This window comes from Heliangelus exortis, chromosome 1 (genome assembly GCF_036169615.1).
Source record: "Heliangelus exortis chromosome 1, bHelExo1.hap1, whole genome shotgun sequence".
Lineage (NCBI taxonomy): Eukaryota > Metazoa > Chordata > Aves > Apodiformes > Trochilidae > Heliangelus > Heliangelus exortis.
Window position 1 is genome coordinate 101,216,949 of NC_092422.1, and position 24,093 is coordinate 101,241,041.

General features: G+C 38.3%; 1 long non-coding RNA gene across 2 annotated transcripts in view; it reads right to left on the reverse strand.

Moving 5' to 3' along the window:
- Positions 1 to 322: 322 nt before the first annotated feature.
- Positions 323 to 24,093, reverse strand: part of LOC139794236 (uncharacterized) — a 28,783-nt gene continuing 5,012 nt past the window's right edge. Inside the window, exons 3-5 of one of the 2 annotated variants that reach the window (XR_011725048.1) lie at positions 13,417 to 13,480; positions 10,724 to 10,986; positions 323 to 431 (exon numbers count right to left, since the gene is read on the reverse strand). This is a non-coding gene — a long non-coding RNA (uncharacterized lncRNA). The remainder of the gene's footprint in view (positions 432 to 10,723; positions 10,987 to 13,416; positions 13,481 to 24,093) is intronic. The other variant, XR_011725056.1, reaches the window with a different exon arrangement.

Here is a 24,093-nt window from a genome sequence, read left to right on the forward strand (position 1 = left end):
TATCCATTTTGGTGGATGCTGGGAGCACAGTCTTCTTCCTCCAAGCAGCCACCATCACTCCTTGAGTAAACTGCAGCTCCTCAGCTCCCAGTCTGCACGAACTGCCCTGACAGATCCCCGTTTGCCTGCCCCTGTTCACTGTGCTCCTCAGGGGTGTTTAAATCTCCCACACAGCTCCTGGCCACGTCTCTTCCACACCTGCCTGGCTGCTGCTGACTTCCTGGTCCCACTGGGGCTCAAACTGTGAGTGGAGGGATCCCTGAGCTTAGAAACCCCTCAGCACAACCCAGCTGAACCCTCTCCTTGTGCTTACCTCAGTCCTTGTCACTGCTGCTGCTGCTGCCTCACCAACTTCCTCTTCTCTCATCCATAATAGTTTGCCATTCTGTAAATTTTTCATGCTTTTCAGGAGCTGCAAGCCAGAAACAAAACTGGAGGAAAGAGCAGTGCATTATTTTAACCAGGAATATCCCACAGTCCCTTGTGTCCCCTGTACTTAAAAACAGAGAGCTGATTCTTTTGCTCAGACACAGCAGTGCATGGCATGCAGAAGTACATTCTGTGTATTTCATTAGTGTCAAGTGTCTAGCAGAAATATTTTCCACTAGGTACAGACATTTGATCTAACTTGCAGACGTGCAAATATAAAGACTGATTCATCAGTCCAAGTGTGCTGCTACAAAGGCCTGAGGTTGTATCTCTAAACATCACTGGAAACAGCAGCTGAATGGTACTGGAGTAATAGCATGTGATCGAAGGGGTTATCCAATTTGAATACACAATCTGTGTTTCCCAGAGTCACTAATAAAAAGCACAGAAAGCATTTCCCATAAGCCAATATTCAGAACATACTTGTGGCCCAGAATCAAACAAACAAAGCAAGTCATGGTAGACACTCAAAAAAGCATGGAGAAATGTTTTGATGAAGCAATTAAAATAGAAAGGGTGATTTTGTGTGAGTCACACAAAATTTTAAAAATAGAAGTTTTACATTGGAATAAGGGGCACAAAATATGCAGAAATTATTTCCAGCTCCTCATATCTCCACTCCCAGAGATGGTGCTGATGTTCTATGTAAAGAAGGACAGTAATCTTTTTGTTTCACTGAAAGTGGTAGCTGAAATGAAGCGCAGTGAGAAGCAGCTATTTCCATTTCCTAGCACTGAGACTACCAATGCAATGCTACTGTCCTTTGCCCATATTCTCAGAGAAAGCCCCTTGATCACAGCCATCTAAAGCTTTAGAGGGGGGGGAGCTGAAAACAAGAAAAGAAATCCAGGACATTTAAGGAGCAATGAGTAGGTTACAGAGGAGCTAGAGACATTTTTGAGCCAATCTTTTAGTATCAAGCAGTAATAACATTTCCTCATTTCCTAGTGATGGTGCTTCTCTGCATAACAAGTGGCGCAGTAAAGAACAGGCAGGCAGTGTGTGTCAGAGCAGAGAAATGCCTCCAGAGTTCATGTTCAGACACAGCAGGCAAGGAAAAGCTTGGGTCACACACACTACATCCAGGAATTTAAGTTGATGTTTGTTCATTGAAAAATTTGAATAATGCTTCTTTTGCCATGTAGATTGCTTCTTGAAAAAAAAGCCGCTATATAATTTTTTTCTTCTTTTCACACCACTAGCAGTGGAAGAGCAATTTCATATCTGATTTTCTACTGAATTCTTTTCTTGGTTTAGTTACAGCAGGCGAAAAGATAAAGCACTGAATTATCCAAATCCTCATTGCTTATCATTGTTTCATATAGAAAAGCTTATTTCTCAAGCTACTCCAGCCCATCCTCTTTTCTGAAGAAATACTGGCTTCTTTAGGACTTCATTTTTCCTCTTGTTTCTTTTTCTTAGATTGAAAGAGAGCAGGACAACAAATTTGCAGGCAACAAGCACTATCACAACTATAAATATTGGAGGAAAATAACAGATTTCTCTACAGAAAGATGCTGAAGAATGCTTTCAGCTTCTGCAAAGGACTTTATGATTGATGAAAACCAACATACCTGTCTTCAAATTTCTTTACTAGTAAAGACAGGTACCCTGTTTTGTTTTCACATTAACATATGCCTTTTTAAGTTACATCTTAAAAATAATGTCTACATACTTCCATTTGGAGTTGAAGTACTGTGCTTTGTCAGCTAGAAGAAAGTCTAGCTGAAAGAAACAAACAAATAAATCTTGACAAAAAATGAAAAATGTAAACTTCAAAAGTCCTGTTTCTTATATTGTTAACAATAATAAAATTAAAAGCTGTAGCTAAGTTCTGTAGTAAGCTATAAGAATTACTGAGGCTTAAATGGCCTTGAGCTCAACTAGATACTTTGGAAAATTCTTGGTTTGATTTTTTTTTTCACAGTAGCTAACCAAACTACCTGCTGTTAAGATTTAGCTAATTCATAGTCATGTACAAATTTTTGTGCAGCTCAGGTAACTTTGGCAGTTGTGGAAATTAGGCCGACTTCCCTTGCTTGAAAAGTCTGAAATAATGAAACCAGACTCCACCAAGTATGAACCTCAGTGTCAAAATGTGTATTTATACTTCTGGAAAGTGAAAACTATTAGGACCGCTACCTGAACTGCCTAGGGCAAAAAAATAACTGGAGAAAATAAGAAGAAAATTATAATGGGCCCCATAAAGAACAGACTGATACGACTTTATATTTTTCTTCTTCACCTATTAACCACAGTCTGTCACCATCAAGAGTCTTTTTGTTCCAGACAATCCATGTTCCTTGCCATGCACTGCTGCAGGGACCTCCTGAAGTTCTGTCCCATTCCCCTGTGCCTGTTGGCATTGTGCTGCCATCACCCAGACCCCACCTGAGTACCAGAGCTGCAAGCAGGGCCAGAGGCAGAACTTCATACCCTCAGTGCAGCTGCAAGGTCTATTTGGCCAGGCAAGCAGAACAATGGCCATGGAGCTCTCAGCTGGATGTAACTTGTAGGCTGCTCAGGAGGTGAATTTTGACAAAAGGTGTAGGAACATGGAGGTATGCTCAGAAGTGCTGTCCTTGTGTAAAGATAAGTCACAAGTGGAAGGAAGGGTGGAGGGACTGACAGAGCCAGTGCATTTGTTGCGGTGAGTAAAAAGGATTTAGAGAGGGAGAAGAAATTACCTGGTTTCTTACTTTCTTCAGTGTTACAATACATTTTTGTCCATTCTCAGCTGTCAGTTCATTATTTCAGCTCCAGTGCTACCTGCCATGTTATTCAAGTACCATACAGTAAATTTGTGCTAGGTAGTTTCCCTCCTTTCTACTAATCATATTTCCTAAGGAGGCAGCAGAGTTCTTACAAGAGGAGGCATTTAATTCACAGCCCTGCCATGGGCTTCCTGTGTGACCAGCAACAAGCCACTTAACCTTTCAGTGCTTTGGTTTCCCCTTGTCTAAAAAGAGAAGAATAACAATTCATTTCTTACCTTTTATTCATTTTGTCTGTTTAGACTGTATGCTCTTTTAGGGTGGAGGTTTTCTACACTAAATTGTAGTACTGCAGGGTTTATCATTATAAATATATCAGTTGCTCATGCAAAATAGTACAGAATTTTTCTTTTTGTAGATGAAGTTCAACACTATCTGAGTGAGTATAAAATGTTCAAATGCTCTTTTGAAAAGGAAGTAAATTGCTCTGCACTGCCTCTGCTTACAGATTCTCTCCTGTCAGCCTCTAACAGTGGTGTTTAAGCAGCATTGTGCCTGGATTCCTGATTTCTGACAGCTGAGAATCTTGCAGCTGGAGAGATTAGGGACTGACTTGTCTCCAAATTCCCCATCTTTCTTGTTCAGCACATCGTTAATGGGATTTTAATGTAGACTTACCACTGTTATTCCTTGATGCAATGGTGATAATGTGCAGAGTAACCATAAGAAACACAATGCTCCTTGTTGCACAGCCCAGACTGTGTTACAGTCTGGGGGCTTAAACTGTTAGACTGCGAATGCTTCAATTGAGCCAGCTAAATTTGTATTAAAAATAAAGAGAAAGAAAAAGGAAAAATGTGTGTATCCACAGGTTAAGATACTCCACTCCCTATTAACAGGGAATAGCAGGGTAGAATCAAGCATAGACCTTCCACTTCTGGCATGAAAATTTGTGACTTTTTTGAGGGTGGGGGAATAGCACATTAATCCATAAGACAGCATGAAAAATTGTAGACTTGACTGATAACCTTGTGGCAATGGAAATTATACTGTTGACCATACAGTCATGTCTACAGGGTTTACTTAAAATGCCACAGTGTGTTTTTATTTTCCCTTAGGTGACTCCTTAACCCTCTAGGATAGAATAGGATAACTGTACCTGGCCTGTACCCATTTTGCAGAGTTCAGCAAGGATGATTCACCTGTCCCAGTAAATTATACCCAAGATTCTGGGGAAGGCAAAGAGAGAAAGTGAGTATGAGGGGCCGTGATGAAGAAATATGTCTCATCCAACTAACAGTACTGTTGAATTATTAATGTACTTCCGAACAAGTCTGTAACATGGATGCCAAGAGCCTTTGCAATTAGATATGTCACCACTCTGAAAAATAGTTTTTTGCCCCATTTTCAAGACAGCTGGGACTTTCTTCTGGTTGAATTTTTTAAAAAAAGAATGCAACCTGTGCTGAGCCCTTTTCCTGATTATATTTATAGTATTATTTTCACACTCAGACTTATTGAACATAAAAATTTTCTAGAACAAAATGTTGTGATATGTAAGCATTATGTTTTGATAACAGTTTCACAATTCAACATGCAAGCAGAGGTTCAGTATTTGCTACGAAACAAGAACAAAAAGGAAATTTTTTGTAGAGTGAGATCTTGCTCATATGAAATATTTCCATTAAAAAAACTTGCTAAAATTGAAGTTTATGTTACCCTGCAGGCCTGCCTTTTCAGGTCATCCTGAAAGCTGGGAACACCCTTCTTACAGAAGAGAAGAGTTCTTTTTCTGTTAATAGGGAAAATGAATGCCTGTAATTTCTCAATGCAAACTGCAGTGTAAATGCTATATTGCTTCAGCCATAATTCCTAAACAAGTCTTTTAGTCCATATTCACCCAAACCACAATCAAAATCATTTACTATCAAAACAAAACAAGTAAAACAAAAAACAGAAGGCAAACACATAATTCTCAATATTTCATTGTAACCACAAATTATCAGAGGAAAACTCTCAAGACTAGAAATGAAAGAAAAGCTGTTCATTTACTAAACAACCTTAGATGGTAAAATGTAATTATCACAAAAGCAAACTTCATTAAGGGGATAACTGTGAGACTATTACAGTAAAACCCCTCTTTACATTTTTAATCTATCAGTCTGAGAGTTCTTGGGAGAAAACATTTCCAAATAAAACCACAGATGCAGGAGGCTCCTTTTAGCCCTCATTCTCCACTGTGCCTCTTTTAACAAGCTTACAAAGCAAATTAAACTTGTTTGCAGTTATGACCATGTGTGGAAGATGAACAAAAGCCTTTCTCAGTATTCACTGGCAAAATAACATTAGATTTTTTAAAATAAGCAATTTTTGACTCGTAGGCTGAACAATTAACCTGGATTCCAATTCTTCCAGCCTTTGAAAACTGATAATTCTTTCAATTCTCTCTCTTAGGGATGAAGTAAAAGTAGTTAAGAGGAGTAATAAAAAACAAGTTCATTCCACGACCAGCTTTCTAACCTGAAGCACAGAGCTAGGATACAACTAAATGAAGGAGATAACAGATGTACCACCTCTTTAAGAGAACCCATACACCTACAGCTTCTTCCTACTTTTTTCTCTTCAGTATTTTCTCAAAAATATTTTTTAATATTGTAAATAAATTTATTGGTACACTTTAAAGGGCAAATTTAGTCCTCAGTTTTGACATTTTTATTTAAATATGGCCATCTCTGTCATTGCCAATTGTCATACATTGCCATTACAACACTTTTATTGCAAGCTTTATTGATTTTGTTACTACTCAGCTGATAAAAATATACTATGCAAAATTTGGACTGTGAAAAAGATGTCTTAGCTTGGAATTGGTGAACAAAAATTCCTGGCCAAGGTTCTCTTAGCTTTTGTCCCCTTCATGGTCATGGAACTCTTTTGAAAACAAATGGGGAGATTGTAGATTGCAAAAGGACAAAAAAATTATTCTTCTTCTCCTTCTTTCTCCTTCTCCTTCTCTTTCCCTTCCGTTTCCCCCCCCTCCTCCTCCTCCTCCTCCTTCTTCTCTTTTTCCTTCTCCTTATCCTTCTCCTTTCCCTTCCCCTTCCCCTTTTTCTCACTTTCTTCCTCTCCCTCTATAGGACTAGGTTTCATGGCTACCATTTCCTGTAACAACTTTAGTTTTAACACCTACCCCTTCCATGTATGTTCAATAAAGTTGTGTGATTGCACCCAATATTGTGTTATCTTTTCTTTGTCCTAGTGGGATCCAACAAGAACCTCCACAATTCTAGCTTTTGGAACATGGTAATAAGGTTGATAAGAAATGTTAAAGATGCTTACTAAAAAGAATACAAATGCAACCCTTCAGGACTAGGAGAAGGTTTGGCATAACAAGAAGCAATCTGTACTTTCACATCCATGGGAGTAATTCTGTAAATCCCTGCTAAGACAGTCAAAGTTCAGTCAGCTTTTTGAAAGTCCTAAAGGTCTTTTAAAGAAAGACTTGAAATTGTTTCATCAGTTTAGCCTGTTCATTTGGGAAGAGGCAGTTTGATGCTCTGAAAATCCACATGCGTTTCTTGCTTTCCCAATCCCCAGGGACCAGAAGTTCTTTGAAGAAAGAAGTCAGTGATGTTGCCTGTGTAGTGTATTTGAAGTGCAACCTGCTCTTGGTAAGTGACCTTAGCTTAGCAACAAGTGTTTGATTAATAAATCTGATGACATTGCTGCACATTTTTGCTTGATTCTACTGTTTTTATTCAGGCAAAGCTCCCACTGAAGTTAAATGGAGTTATGCTCTGGTAAAGATGGTTGCTTTTACTTTAGCACCTGTTTCTTTGATTAGTGGGGTGTTTTTTTTGTGTGTGGCATCTTATTTACCTTTTTTGATACCATTAAGGTATCGCTACTGTCTTAAGTTTCAGGGCCATAACACAATATTGATTTTTGAGCAAACTCCCCACTGAGTGCAGTAGGAAGCTCTATCTTTAAAAGGAAAAAGAAAAAGAAAAAAAATAGAAAAGAAAAGAAAACAAGACACAAAAAAATAATCAATCAGTGGCATATTATGGTCCTTAGAAGGTAAACAGGAGATGAAAAAAATTTGAAGACATTTCAGACATTACAAAGGGATTTTGTTTCAAAACATGAGGAAATAAGAAACCTGCATTGTCTGAACTTTCTTATTGATTTCCAGGAACACACAATATACAGACAACAAATATACAATGTTAATTTCTGTCTGAGGGAAAGATAAAAAAATCTGCTGGAGTGTTGTGCTAACAATAGCTTTATAACGGTGAAATTTTCAAGGGTGGAGAGCGACAGTAGTTTTCTTCAGATCAGTTATTCCATAGCTGGACTTGAACAGAGAGAATATCTTTTTTCTAACCCTGAAACTTTACTGGGATTTTAGTCACTGGGACTTTAAGGTTTGTTGGGATTTTTTTCTCTTTTTAAATAGAAATGCTATTAGTGCACATCAGTTAGGTCTAGAATTATTTATTTATTTATTTTTAGCAAAATCTGAAAAAAAATTTTAGGAAATATAGAGAAAATTTTCAACTTGTATTACCTGAAGATTTTTCCAAAGGGAAAAACAGCAACAACAACAACATCAACAAACCTACAAACTTCACTCTTCCCACAGTTTCATCTCTGGTTGGTCCTGTCAAATATAATCTCTTAATATATGATGTTCTGTTCCTTGTTCATGTGGTTTTCAGCTTTGCTACAAAATAACTGTCCTCATCAGGTTAGTGCAGGTAATTTATTGTGATCACTAGCATTATAAAATTGTCAGAGCCAAATGGATGACAGCTCTCTACCCCACCCAGAAACCACAGACTATCCAACCAAGCATGGAGAAGAGAAGAGGCAGCTCAGCTCCACCTGCAGCCAGCAGTACCTGTTGTACCAAACAGCAGGTAGAGTCATTCCTAAGTCCCTGCTTATATTTTCTTCCTCCATTTTCTGCTATTTCCCCTCTAACAGAGACTCAAAGAAAGGATGGACTTTAGCACTACATAAGTCCTTCTTTGCACAGACTCCACCCTGAATGAGCAAGTTTAATCCCTTGTGTGCAGAGGTCAGGGCTTTTCAACTGCACCTACACCTCTAAAGCTGAAAAATTCAGCTGCTAATGTCTTGAAATGGAGACACAAGGTCTCTAGATGGGACTACAATAGACACTATCTATATATTGACATAGGTAGGTCTGTAACACATACTCAGCAGCAGATTACATGTTAACTGTGATGATGTCAAACAGTATTATTGTCTCCACTTCCTTTTCACTTGTGGTTGAGTAGAAGATTAACATTCACATTCATATTACAGCAAAAGAAGAAAGATATATTCCTTTCATTTCCTGGTGTGGCAATGGCAGTCAGGACTTGTAAGAAGAGCATTCCTATCCTGAAGTGTTTTTTTTAAAGATCTCACATCTTTACATTCCCTCACCTCACCCCTGCAATCAACTGCAAGGGAAAAATTTAAGTTGTGTGAATTTTACAAAGGAAATTAAAGAATTAAAGAAAGCTGTTAGAAATTTGGTAGTTTTTTCCTTCTTTTAATCTTTGTTGATTTTGCCACATCAATGTAATTATATTTTTTTAATCCAAAATAGAGTGAGACAAGAAATGAATCCAAATGAACATGATTGCTCAAAATGAAAGGTCTATGCAATCAACCCCATCCTATGAAATTCTGGAGCACCCCTGTGAGTTCCTGTGATGATTTCACAGGAAGAAACCATTGCATTCAACATGGCACTTTCTCCCCCTTCAAATCAGCTGTTAAGACTCTCCTAGCTGACCAGCAAGGGCACCCTCCCCTATACACAGTTTCATGGGAGAGCTTCCTTAACAAAATATACTCCTCTCCAAAATGGTAGAGAGAAATTACTTTTCTAACACAATGGTGATGAAGCTACCTTTACAGACCTTTCTTCAAATGCTATGTGCTGACTATTTAAGGTGACAAAAAAAAAAAAAAGTTTGATTGAGATGTTATTTTGTCTCAAAGTGAGCCTGAAAATGCAGTAACATCTTCAGCAAAACCCTCAAGGGGATTTTCAGCTTGTGGTCCTAGCACGTATTCACAATCGATGAATAATCCATGGATTCCAAGCTCTGCACAAATTCGTGCACATGCTACCCCAGGACTTCCCAAAAAAGAAAGGAAGAAGCTGTCACATCTGTTACCTTACAGATTAGCTTTTGAATGAGGTTTTAATGACAGATGTATACACCCGATAATAATAGTTCCCAAAAAGGAAGGTTAGACAGATAAGTAAAGAAAATTCACACAATGTACATTTTAAGATTCTCATATCAGTTTGCATTTACCTGAGAGACTCAAATGTTTCCTACAGAGTAGTTATATCAGTCCAGAAACAGTACGATTCATGGAAATGCTGCTCTAAGAAAAACACATGTAAATATTCAGAACATTCCTCACACCACAAGAACTCAATTCAGAATTCAAACTGAATCTGTGTCCCAAATGCATTGCACTTGGAAATTAGTATTTCCTGTGGCTCTGAGACCAGCTGGAAGCAAATAACATGTGATCCTAGGGAAAAGGAGCCTTCTTTTGTGTTATTAAAACATAATTCCTCTGGACCTGTGGCTGTAAAGTGACCCCTTGAATTTCAAATGCATCTACATCCTTAAGTAGTAGTGTCCAGTATTTAATAACAAAGAGAAATGGTGATTCCACCTCTAAAAATACTCATGGTATAGGTAGTGAATTTCAAAGCACTCTACTTGTTTCTGCTGTTATCTGAGAGTGCTACTGTCACAGAATAATTCTTCTGTTATTTCTATTTCTTGATTTAAAAGACCTGGCTCCTCTACATTCCAAGGTTGCTGATTTTCACAGCAATTTTTCTGCTTTCAAGCTTACATAATTCATATCACTTTGTTTGCCACCTTCGTATGCAGTTGTCATCTTCTTAAATATTAAAGTAATATAAGCAACTTTCAGGCATGCTTTATACTTAAAACAATATCATATCGTACACAAAATCCTTGTGTTGTCAAAGGACAACAAATCACAGCCCAGCTTGTCTTTTAATCACTTCTCTTTGGATCTAAGCTAAGGTACCTTGGCATATAGTCTGTCGTATTGTTTGCATTTGAAAATCAAGAGAAACATTATCAAATGTCTCCATAATCATACAAGATGATCTAACTGAAAGAAAGATCATATAAGCTATAGATAGAAAAAAAGGACAGGTTAGTGGAACGTGAGAAAACAGAGGCAGCAACAAAAAAACTGTCTTTAAATAATTTACCTAGATGACTTCATTAATTCCTCATTAATGATGCTGCTCTTTGGGGGCTAGATACAAATGCTAGAGTTCAGAGAATCAAAACTCTCTGCTTCAGAAAGAAGTGCTCAGGTGGATGAAAAAAGTTCGAGACCTTCTCAAAAGATGTTTTAGCCTGTTGAGGAAACAGATGGTATTTGCTGTGAAATGAAGGGGATTTGCAGCAGAGGGGCCCTTGGGGTGGAAATGGTGGGAGCTTTTGACTTGAGCTAGCCATGGCTGTGGGCTGTAAATAAGAAGCAAAAGTTACTTTTTCTTGGTCCTCACATGAGAATCCATCTGACTCTTCTTAAGGGCAGTGTAGTTCTGCACAAGTGGATCTGCTTCACAGAGTCCTTAATTTTTTTTTTTTTTTTTTTTTTTGTTATAGAAAAGGGGTGAGTTGTTTTCAGTCTGCTTTGCTGGAGGTCAAATAACTCAGAAGAGCAAGTTGCAGGCAGGTACTGACTTGTACAATTGCATATTCCTTGCTTTTGTTCTGGTTACTTGTTGCTATATTTTATGCCTGTTTAGCTGTTAATTAGGAAAAAACACAATCACATTTTATGTTTGTGAAGAAATGAACTCAAACTAAACAGAAATGCTGTAGTCAAAGTCTAAAAGAGAAACACCCCAAAAATTTAAACATCAGTCTGTACCAATAACCTATAAAAGATGGGAAAAGGTGACTTTCCGTAGAGAAACTGATATAGTAAGAATAAAATTATTTTTTTAATAGCTTCATTCCCTTTCCCTGGGTGTATAGTGTCTACCCATTGCCAGGTACATATACAGTAATGGAAATGTAGATAAGTGATAAAAACAAGATGTTCTTTAAGATATGAAGGGTATTTATAGTTATTCTGCACTAGAGTAGAGACAAAATAAACAAGCATCTCATAGACAAAAGAGAGCTATTTATATATTAAAAAAAAAAAAAAAAAAAAAAAAAAGGAGAAGGGGGAAAAAACCAAACTATTTTCCATCAGAAGGAAAAAAACTTTTCATCTGGGACACCCATGTTCCCTGACACAAAAGAATATAATATTCAGTTTAAATTTTGAAATAACATTCAGACTTTATTGCAGCACAGCTTCATTTTCTAATAGGAATGGATTGCATTCTGAGTCTGCGAAGCTGGACATGAAATTAGATTATTCTTTTAAAAGAAGTTTTAAAAAATTTAAAACAAGTTTTGAACAATTTAAAACAAGATTTGGAAAAAAGTGAAGAAAACTTCACATTTTCAAATGTTAACTATGTCTTAGAAGAGAAGCTGCACAGAACTCTACCCTTGGGTAAAGCTAATTTCTCACATTTATACAGTTTAGTACAAACTCCTGGGGATACTGTTTCTATTGTATTTTACTTTGGTTTATGTTGTATTTGTATATTCCTTAGTTCAGTGAAAATCTTTAAAGAGACCATTTAGCCAAGCAAATTAGCAGCAATTCTGAAAATGCTGTGGTAATCTGTATTCTTTATTAAGCTTACATTTGCTGACTAAACAAATGACTCATTTATTTGTGGTAAATAATAGTTCTGATGCCGTATTTGTCTGCAAACCTATTGCATGATTCGCTGCCTCAAAGAAATAGGAGTTTTGGCAATGAACAAGATTCAACTGCAGAACAAAACCTTAATTGCAGAGAACCCACCTGATCCCACACGTAAAATTGCTATTCTCTACCATTCTTTGGTAACAACACTGGACATTTAAGTATATTAAGATGCATTTAATTACCTCTGCTGAATGCAAATGACTTTCAAGATCTTTCACACAGTTTAAAGAATGATTATGCCTCCTTTCTTATACAAACAGGATTTGTTTTCGTAAGTACTTTTCCAGCAATTTAGTAGCTATAACTCAGTGGGCTTTATATACTCCTGTAAATATTTGTGAAGGAATTTGAGCTCTGGCACATCTACACCGATTTAGTGAGAGATACAGGAATGCTGCTACAAATCACTGTCAACTAGCTAACTAGAAACATTGCTAACTAGTGGAGTAATTACAGAGTTAAAACACCAAACAGTGCAAAGAGTAACTCAGTCTGTATCCCCTGCTACAAGAAAGAATGTTGTTTTATGATAAGACATGTGGTAAAAGTTATGGAAAAAGGTAATTATTATGAGCACATTTTCATACCCATTCTTAATTTTTTATATGTCACACAAAGTAGATTATAGCATTAATAAACAGTGCAAACATTTTAATGTGCCTTACTATACCTAGATCAGAGAGGAAGTTAAAGTTCTAATCCAAGTTCAGACTACATTGAATTTTTGTAGGACTTTTAGTCTCTATTTGAGTGGAAAATAGTTTGTGCTATTAAGGCATAGAACTATTACAGAATCATAGAATACCAGGCTGGAAGGAACATCAAGGATCATCTAATCCAACCTTTCCTGGCAAAAGCATGGTCTGGAGAATATGGCCTAGCACCCTGTTCAGCCAAATCTTAAAATTTTCCAGTGTAGGGGAATTCACCACTTCCCTTGGAGATTATTCCAATGGCTGCTGGCTGTTCTCATTGTGAAAAATTGTCCTCTTGTGTCCAATTGAGATTTCCCCAGGAATAACTTGCACTCATTACCCTTTGTCTTTTCCATGTAAAAAAGGGAATCTCCATCTTCTTGGTACCCACCTTTCAAGTACTGGAACATGGCAATAAGGTCTCCCTTAAGCCTTCTTTTCTTCAGGCTGAACAAACCCCATTGTCTCAGCCTTTCCTCATGGGCCTACTCTGGACCCTCTCCAGAGGGTCCACCTACCTCCCTTGACTTTAAAGGGGATGAACTGTTGTTGTGCTTCCAGTGGAGTGTTCTTGAAAAACTCCCAGCATTCACTGTCTCCTTTATCCTCCACAGAAGCTTCCCATGGAATCCCACCCAATTGAGCTCTGAGCAAGCTGCAAGTTTGCTCCTCTAAAATCTTTGCCTTATCTTCCTTAAAATCCTTACCTTCAGGATGCTCAGCAGGATCCCAGACTCCACAATGTTGTGATCACTGCAGCCAAGACTGTCACTAACAGATAGTAGAAAGAAAGTTCTTTTGGTTTGTGAGTAGCAAGTCCAGACATGTCCCATTCCTTGTTGACACCATTTTTATGGGGAAGCAGTCCCCTGAATTTTCCAGGAACTTGACATGTGAATTTCTGTATTGTTCTTCCAACAAATGTCTGGGTATTTGAAGTCACCCATAAAAAACAGGTTCTGTTGACCCAACACTTGCTTAAATGACAAAAAAAAAAAGAATATTTTGTTGGTCTTATCATTTTGGTTTGTAGGTCAGTAGCTGATGCCTACTGTAAGATCCCCCTTGGAGACAGTCCCTCTGATCTTGACCCAGAGACATTTGACAGGGTTTCTACAAACACCATGGCTGACTCCTATGCATTCAAGGTGCTCCATAATATGGAGCACGACTCCTCCCTGCCCATCTTTACAAAACAGCCTATAGCCATCCATTATGATCTTACATTCATGTGAGTTTTCATCTCCACTTTCTGACTGAGCATGGAGCTTCAGTTCCCCAAGCTGCATGCTTTGCTAAACATTCAGCCATGGTAATTTCTCACCTGGTTCTCATCTTGTGAGGCAGCTAAGGAACATTTGTTGCTGCTCTAGTTGACCTCACTTATTCCCCAGTTGGTTGTAGCAGCATGAGCACTGCCACCTTGGATACTGCCCCCCAAGTCCTTCAGTTTAAAGCCCATCTTACCAAGCTGGCCAAACTGCTGCCAAATATTCTCCTGCCTATTCTAGAGAGGTGGATTCCATTCCTCCCTAGCAGGCCATAGTAATCCAAAAATGTCCTGTAGTCATACAAGCCAAAAACCTCACAACAGCACCTGTCATGAATGCAGAAGCTGATTTGCATGATACATGTATTTCTAGCTGCACTCTTTCCTCTAACTACTAAAATGGAAGGAAAAAATAATTTGTGTACCAATGCAACTTGCGTACCAACGCTTCCCACTTGCACTCCCAGAGCTTTGTAGCCTTCCTTGATTCTGCCAAGGTTCTGGCTTGTGATATCATTTATGCTCACATGAAGGAGTAGAAATGGAGTCTGAAAAGTTGTGCCACAGTCTCAGAAGCATCTCAGATTTTAGGTTCTACAAGAAAGAATGTCTCTCTTGACTCACTCTCAGGGCAGCAGATCGGGGCCTCAGTGTTTCTCAGAGAGAGATTCACCCAGTAAAGGCCCTTGTTTCTTTTTGTGATATCAACTGTGTGCTGCTGTTACAGTTTCTCCTTGCAGACCTTCTTTGTGGGTGTCTGCAGCTAGGATGGGTGGGATAGGATGGGTGTCCTATCTTAAATAACAGCAAACAACAGAATATTGCATTCACTACTTCTATTTGTCACATTCTGTTCCTTGTACCCACCACCACCATGATGTGTTGGCAAGCACAAAGCTACAGTCACAGCTTCTTCCATCCATCACTCTCTGTTCCTTGTCCTCCCCTTCATTATGACGGATTAAGAGCAGCTCTAGTAAGTTCAGCTATAGAGGAAGCACATATGCAGTAAGTCCACCCCACTACACTAGTAATTACTACATAGAGGTAAAATACGTACCCAAGTCCAAGCAGTGATGAAGATGTTCTCCAGTCACTGTCAGAGCTGCAGAGTAGCAAACAAATCTACTGTAATAGCAACAATAAAATAAAAAAAGAAAAATAGATTATGACACTGATCTCATTGGTTCAGTGTTTTTTTTTTCCTACTAGCAGATGACCAAAATGATCTCAAGTCTTTAGTAATGCTTCTCATTCTTTTGGTATAAAAATATTGCCCAGCACTGGACTGATCAATTACATAATTTCCAAACTACATGTGTTTATTTTTGCCATCCTCAGCTCTCACTGAAGGTAAAGATTCCACAAACAGGGTGGCTTTTCAAGTTAGTAAGGTCATTCCTGTATCAGAAAGGAATCCTTTGACTTAAAATTCTCTCTGATTTAATCTGAAATATTAAGCTAATGTAAGTAGATACCTGGAGGTATTTCTACTCTTCAAGAGCCTACAGAAGTTGTTACTCCATTTGTTTTCCTGCCATCCTAAAAGAAATATGTTTTGCAAGCCTAGAGGGACTGTGTAATGTCATCCCTATAACTCTGAAACTCTGCTCCAAGGTTCAAACATGGGAATTATTTGAAGGTAATTGGAAGAAGAAATGATGCAGTGGGCAATAAAATGAAGTTAGAGCAATATATGAGGACCAGAAAGATGGCAATTACTCCAGCACATCTTTGAGAAAAATCTCTGCCTTCATTTTTAATAACAACATCCTAGAATTGTTGTGGCAAAACTACCCCCAAAAATAAATCTGATTACCCACTCAGAATATATTTGTATTTTAGAAAGTCTGTAGACTTGTAAGGCATAAAATTTTAACACATCAGAGTTGGATATATTAACAGTTAGAAATATTTTCCCTGAATGAGTCCCCCAGTCTCAGACTACCTTCTCCAGAAGAAAGTCATTTAGCTAATCCTTTTCATGGTAATGAGGTCTCTGAGACAAAACCCTATTGCTTAGTTTGGGATGCAAATGGCAGCATCCTATCATATGAGATCATGTTAACAGGAAATCAAACAGGACCTGCCCTTCATGAACCCATGCTGACTGGGCAAGATCACCTGGTTGCTTTGCATGTACCCCATAATAGTATTCAGGATGATCTGCTCCATCATCTTCCCTGGTACTGAAGTCAAACTAACAGGCCTGCAATTTCCCAGATCATCCTTCTATCCCTTCTTTTATATGGGGGTATGTTGGCCAATTTCCAGTCTGCTGGTGCCTCTCCTGTTATCCAGGATTGTTGAAAAATGATGGAAAGTGGCTTGGTGAGTACCCCCACCAGTTCTTTGAGGTGCATCCCACCTGGTCTCATAAGATATGTGCACATCTATATGGTCTAGCAGGTCCCTGGCCATCTCCTCCTGAATTGTGAGGAGGTCATTTTGCTCCTGGTCCCTATTTTAGGAGAGTTGGATTCCTTCAGTATATAACTTGTCTAACTACTAAAGGTTGAGACAAAGAATTCATTAAGAACATCAGCTTTTTCCTCATCCTTTGTTACTATGTTTCCTTCTGCCTCCAACAGGGGCTAAAGGGGCTCCCTGGTCATCCTTTTGTTGATAATATATTTATAGAAACTTTTCTTGTTTTCGTTTAGCATAGAGACCAGATGGGGTTTGGACCTTCTAATTCTCTCCCTGTATAGCCTCACAACATTTTCCTAGTCATGAGTGGCCTTCTTTTACTTTTGTTTAGCCCAATCATCTTCACAATTTTTAGAAGTAAAACCCACAAACTCTCCCTGGGAAGCACTCCTTTACTGGACCAAAATACAATAATTAGCAGGTGCCCTACATCTCAGAGAAATTAAAGGAATGGAAACTTTGGCTAAACTTACTGAGGAAAATGCCTATATTTGAGAATTCTGTGAGAGATTCAATTGCATGGCCACCCACCTTCCTTTATGGTCTGGCTTTAATCTGAAAGTGAAATTCTTTAATATTTCCTAAAAGGAGATGCTTCTTTGTTTTTGAGCATATTTTCCACGTGTGATATATATACAAAGCACATTTTTCATAGCAGGTTACCCAAGAAAATAAGAAATGCACATTTTTACAACGTGATGTCTAAAGCTTTGATCAAATCCCTCCTTACATTTTGTAGGATTCAAGGACAAAATCAGTTAGAGTGAAAGAATATTAAACACTTAATTTTGCTGAAAAAAAAAATTACATGAAATTTGAAAGTAGACGCATATATATATATATATATATATATATATAAATAATTTTTCCCCTGGTGCTATTTCAGGGACCACTATTCTGGATATTCAGACTATTTTCTGGTTTTGTAAACCTACCTGCCCATAATCTATAAATGTATACAGAATAAATTATTTTATGATAAAAAAGTGGTCTATGACCACTTGATATACAAGCTCTATTTCAACCTGAAGTCTGTATGCACTAGACATCACCAAAAGAGAGGAGGAAACTGACTGAAAATCACAAGTTCAACAGCACTTCACAAGGTTTCCCAAGTCATGTAATTACATCAGAGAACAGTGAGCTAAAGCTACAGTAGCTTTTATTAATTCTGTCACAGAAACACTTGACTCAAGTGGATCCTTTACCCTGCAATCCCTTCCTTCGTGCATATTTTCCAAGTTCAATAACTAATTTTGCTAGAATAGTACAGAAACTTTCATATAACTGCTTAAAGTCATTGCACTTCTGAAGAGTGAACATCATGTTATTATTGTTTTAAAAATAAAAATCATGGCCATGATCAGAGGGAAAGTTTTAAAATATGCCCCCAAGGCAGATTTAAGGGTTGACTCCAGATTGATGTAATTCCCTGAGAATCTACCAACTCTTATATAAAGGCACATTTAAGTTCAGCAAAGACCTTCAATTTCTACCTCACGTACAAACTGAAGACAGAAGTGCATTAGTGAAACACTATTTTACATTGTATGATCTTCAAAGTCTGCTGAATGTGATATTTAAAATGTACTGCTTAATCTTAGCTACAGCTTTAAAATTTTGAGCAATGGAACTGGCCAGTATCAATGCATGCTGCCAGATGGAGATTTTTACATTTCTGCATAAAAGTACTGGAAAGATGTGAACTTTTCCATGCAAGCTGTTCCGCATGCTGACTCCAGCAGAGAGCTTTATTGAGGCAAACGTAAGAAGTTATGAAAATGAAGGACTTGAAATCCTTAAAGGAGGCCTAAGTTCTTTTGGAGACCTGCAACATGCCAGGTATATAAAGTTTCCCTCTCAGAAAAATGGGGCATAAATCCTTTCTTTCTTGAACATTGTGAGGACATTTGGCTAGATTATGAACAGAGTATATGAGCTGAAGTGCTGCATGCTGACAAAAGCCTAAGAATCTGATGTAAGTGTTCTTGAAGTCTTTTTTAGTATGCTAAAGTATGTGTCTTTAGTATGTGTCTTTTTTAGTATGCTAATTTATCTCTTTCTATAATCATCATATCACTTGTCCCAGGTCTCAACAAAAAGCAAACAAAAAACCCCAACACCTAAGCAGCAACAGAAAAAGGCAATAAAAAGAGAAGCCTAATTTTCCAATTGTATATATGCCTTGATCTCCCTCTCCTCACATTCAGTAATATCAGATTTCCAAAACACAAACACTTGACAGTATTTCATGTGTTTCATGTCAAATAAATGGATAAGAATCATCCTTAGTGTTTTAATTCTCCCAGCACACTAAACTTAGAAATAGAACTATGCAAACCCTATAACATTGGCTGATATTCAAAAGTATGCAAATCAGATACTGTCTTCTCAATCCAGCTGGCATACCTTGCTACCCATGTAAACCTTTCACAACTGTGAATTTAGAGTAGCAAACCAAGGCTGCATGCTTTAAATTACATATATGTATATATTTGTTCCTGGAAAGCTTATAAGAATATAATTGGCACCTCTATAGGTACTTTTTGCATAATGTGAGATAAACATGAACATGACTTCTTTACCCTGGACTTGAGATTAGCCCCCCCTGTACAGGCTCTGCTTCAACAACTAACCCTGGTAAATCCATGTCAACCAATGTCTAATCAGCAGATCCTCAGCAATTTCTTCTCTAATTTAAAAGCCACCAACATAAAATTTAATTTAGGACTGTCATCAGTATCTTATCTGAACCTGCTTCAAAAGAATTCAGCAGTATTTAGTGATCTTGATCAAGGCCAATTTCTGATCTTCTTCATAGTTAAATGAAAGAAAGAGATTTCCTTCCCAGAAAAGGATTACATTATTAAAGGAGCATAAATTAAGCCCTGCCACCTTCTCTGATAGGCAGGTTCAAGCCTGAAACCATAGCCTCAAGCAGCAAAATTTCCAATATCCTCTAACTTCTCACTGGGTTCCTGGGATGAAATTAGTCGTGCTGTCCTCAGCTTGGCAACCATCCCTCACCACTGTTCTCCATACAGCTCAGCCTCTTTCCCCTCTACAGAAGAGTCTGCAGCCTTCCCAGCTACCTGAGCTACAGTTTTCACAGCAGCTGCTTTTGAGGTGGGATGTAGTGAAATGAGGCAACCAGGTGCCACTAATTGCCAGGTAGTGGGCATGAGCTTGTGTTAAGCCCACCTGTGCCTGATTAGGGCAGGCCCCTACTGTGCATGAGCAGGATTAGGGGGCCAATAAAGCTCACACCTGAGGAAGCCAGAAGGAGGCCACTTTTGGAGCAGTCGCATGGATTCAGGCTGGTCAGCCCTGAGAGCATTAGGGCACTATTCGTGAGTTTCTCCTGGAACACCTGGTTGGACCTTGGAGCATCGTGCCCTAAAAGAGGTTCGTCTTGCTACATCTGGCACAGTAGGGGCCCGCCCTAATCAGGCACAGGTGGGCTTAACACAAGGTCATGCCCACTACCTGGCAATTAGTGCCACCTGGTTGCCTCATTTCACTACAGTGGGAGCCTGGTGAAAGGTGAGACACAAAGCTTTCCCTTCATGGTACAGCCAGGGATAGTGAATCCATTTTTCAGTGAAGCTGTTCAAGATCAGTGGCAGAGCTAACAAGCCTGCCTGTCTCAGACACCTGTGGGAAAGGTAAAGACTGCTTTGCTGTCCTTCTTTTACCCTCAAGAATGCTAGGCTACGCTGCTTTTATAATGAAAATGCCCTCTCCCTCCCTCTGCCCAAATGCTTTTAAAATTACAATAACAATACACATAGATGGTTTAGAAAGGGGCTTACAGGTACCTGTTCCTATTATTGATACCCAGAACAAAGCTTCAACCAGTGAAAAAGTGCTTGCTTTTCCTTTTTCATTAAGATTGGGGAATAAAAAGACTGATGTACTTTATTCCTCTAGACAGTCTTTAAAGTTCAGCTGTCTAGCTTGTGGCAAAAGAGAAGCTTAGCATATGGTGATTTTTATCCAAAGGAATACTCCTTCCCCACTGTTCGAGTATTCTCTTTTCCTCCCCCCCAAAAAACAACATTTGATAGCTGTCTAATTCCTGACTGAACTGCACACATTTGCTTTGCACCATACAGCGCGTGACCCAGATATGTAGCTTACTGCTTTGCAAAGCACATTCTCCTGCACTGACAGATAAATCAGTTTCTTTTGGCTGCTTAAAAATAGCAGCTATAGCTGTTGGAAAAGTTCTCTTCAAGTGCAGTTGAAACATAAAATTGTGATAGTAATCCACCACCCTCTCGAGAAGCCAAGGGAGAGCCTGATGAACATGCTATCACCAGCCTCCACATGCAACCCCACAAGCACAGCCACAAAGCTGGAAAATCCTCAAGGTACAGCCCAGGCTGTCAGCAGCACTAACACGATTAGTTAAGGGGATCTATTTGTTTTCCTCACGCAGACATGTGAAGCACTGGTATCATTCAGCTTAGGCACTTCTCTTAACTGGGTCATCTCTGCTGCAGGCCTTAAGTAGACATAAAAGCCTTCAATCCATGCTAATGCTGTCAAACCCAACTTGATAATCTTGTCACTTTTCCTCAGGTGTCAGCATAATTGGGCTTGGCCAAGAGGTAACTCTGCTACTTGTGTCTGTGCTGTAGCTTTTGGCTGAGAGTTTTTGTTTCATTTTACTTTCATGTCATGTTCTATTACAGATGAGTCCCTCAAGTGACTTGGCTATGTAAAAAAGACTTGCCAAGATGATTTGCCCCCTGCTCACTGACAACATTAAAGACCAAGAAGAACAATAAATAAGTGAGAAGGAAAGAGTCTCTCTCTACCTAACCTAAGTTAATATGGTATTTCTTCTCAGATATTCCCCAAAACCTTTTGGGATAGGAATCTCCAAAATAATATGATATAAACAACATTATAAAAGAACTACTGATAAGTAGGGGTGGTTTTAGAAACTAGCAGAATAAAAGGGTCTCAATGGCAATTATTTGGCATTTGTAAATTTGCCAATTTGGCAATGGCATACTTATCATTATGGCAATATCAAAGAATCACAGAATGTCAGGTCTTGGAAGGATAGAGTCCAACCCCCCTGCCAAAGCAGGACCAAAACTAGCACAGGTCACTCAGAAATGCATTCAGACAGGTCTTAAAAGTCTTAAAAGAGAAGAAGACTCCACAACCTCTCTGGGGAAAATATACTGTCTCTATGCTATCTGTAAAATGAGTACCATGTGGATTATATTTTTTGGGGGGAGTTGGGGGGAAAAGGGGAAGACATTAAAAAAAAAACTGGTGATGATAACTACCTGATCTTTGCTACATATCCTCTGTTCTGATGTGAAAATTATAGGTGTGCAAAAACAGATCTTCAGAAAGGTGAAGTCATCTACTACAGTAATAAGGTCAGTAACATTTATAAGGAGATAAGACATCCTTGACAAGCATGGAATCCCTTGGGATGAGTAATAAGTATGTGCACATACATATACTAGGGAAAAGAACAATACAGTGGTGATTGATTCCCCTGAAAATATTATATTGGACTCAGACTTTCTACCCATTTGATTTATTGGCTGTTTTCTACATTCCAGTCTATTTTTTAAATATTTACAGCAAGCTAGTCAGGGTGAGCTAAAGGCAGTAAGAAAACAAAACTATTTTGACAATTTAAGTTTTGTGGCTCATGAAGACGAGTCAGGTTCTGATCAGAACAATCTTTTCTGACCTTAAAAACCTTAAGAGCAATGTGAAAATAGATGTGAGTTTATATTTTTCTCCACATCTCATACTCTCAAGAATGAATTTTTTAAAATGGCTCTCCAAACATGATGAGCTTTTTTTTTTTTACCACTTGCCTGTGTCAGTGATTTTTAAATAAAAAGTTATTAAAAAAGTGAATAAAAATAAAAAAGTATAATCCTTTTTATTTCACAGAACAGCAAAAAGTAAATATCCTTTTGGTTACAGCACACTAAATTTTATGACAAGGGACAAAAGAAAATATTTTTTTTTCTGCTTTGTTGAGGACACCATTTTCTTTCTAATTGTTTTGTATCTTTACACACTTCATAATGCTGTCCCCACTTTAGTGTAACCAGGGAGATCAGTCAACAAAACTCATTTCGCCATGGGTAGTAATTCTAGTGGCTTGTCCTCCAAATCAACATGAAATAAGCCAGTTCTAGTCTGGAAGCCACACTGTTGTTGAGTTCAATCCAAATTGAAATGCAGTGTTTCTCATCTAGTTTATGGCAGGATCAGCCCTGAATTCATGCATTTGTGAAGCTTCCAGATCCCAGCAGATCATCTCTGGGTGTGGGCTGAGCATGACTGTCTCTGTCACAGGAATGCTAACTCACTGAAAATGATGCTCAGGTTACAAACAGGCTGCTTATTTGTAGGCTACTTGTGAGTCAGTTCTGCTCACTGGGAACTGGAATCTTAAGATGGCTTCACAAATACTCCTTTTGGCAACTCTAGCCTTAAACTTCTCCCTCCCCATTATCTTCCTGTATCATTCATGCTCCAGTAGTACACCGGTGCCAGTAGGGTTTGCAGGAGCTGGGCAGTAAGCTTCTAATTAAATTTATACTACTATTGCAACACTGGGGAAGAAGTGGCCTTAGTGATATTCAAGCAATAAACCAGAAAGGAGGAAGAGTAATTCCTGAATTTATTGCTGTTAAAAAAGCAGGGAGGAGGGGGATGGATAAAGGTGTGCTCGCTCCTGCTATACTGCAAATATACTGTTAGCAGATAACTTTAACCCCTTTCAGAGCTGCCTCTGAACTCAATGAAAAAGGTGCAGAGCCTTTGAATGAAGGTTAAGCACTTCCACGATGAGGATAGTAATTTCCAGTATCATTATCAGGAATTAACAGGAACATTATGGTTGCTAGCATCTTTCACTTCTTTTGTGGCAGCAGCATCCATGGCACAGTGCTGCTTAAGGTAGCTCCTCAACTATATCAATGAAGGATGGTTATCTGCTCTCAGCTGACAAATTTATCTTTCACTTGCCACTGTAACTAGGGAGACATTGTCAGCTGCAGATTGTCCATCTTTGAAAAGCAAAACCAAACAAAAATAATAACCACTTCATTAAAGATTGCTCCCATATAAGATCACCAAGCTATTAGTATATCTTTTGTTTCCTGTACTGTATATACAAAATTGAGGATGATTCTTGTATTGGAATTTTTCTGCTACTATTGATGAACTGCCAGAACCTACATGCAGAAAGTAGAATGGGCAATGAGTAGCACTGATTTGTATTTCTGTAAGTATCTTATACTTAACACGTAAGAAGCTACAATATTAATAAAAGAAAACCTCAGCATTTTACTAAATGATATCAAGAATCCCTTCAATAAAGTGGTCTGTCACTACTGACTTCAAATCAACACCTAGGTTTTAGCAAAGACATGCTTCATTGATAAGATTTAGTTAAAAGGCAGTATCTATTTAATATCTCACAATATATTTTTGGAATCAGTAAGCATTCACATTATCCTGAAGATGAAAATACAAGACATGGCATCTCTGTAATTCACTGAATTACACCTTTATTTACCTTTGGCTAACCTTTAAAATGCCTTTATTAACCCATGGCATTTTTACAGAAACGCACACCACTATCATACTCCATAAGTAATCCTCAGAGCTTTCTATTTTACTGTTTTTG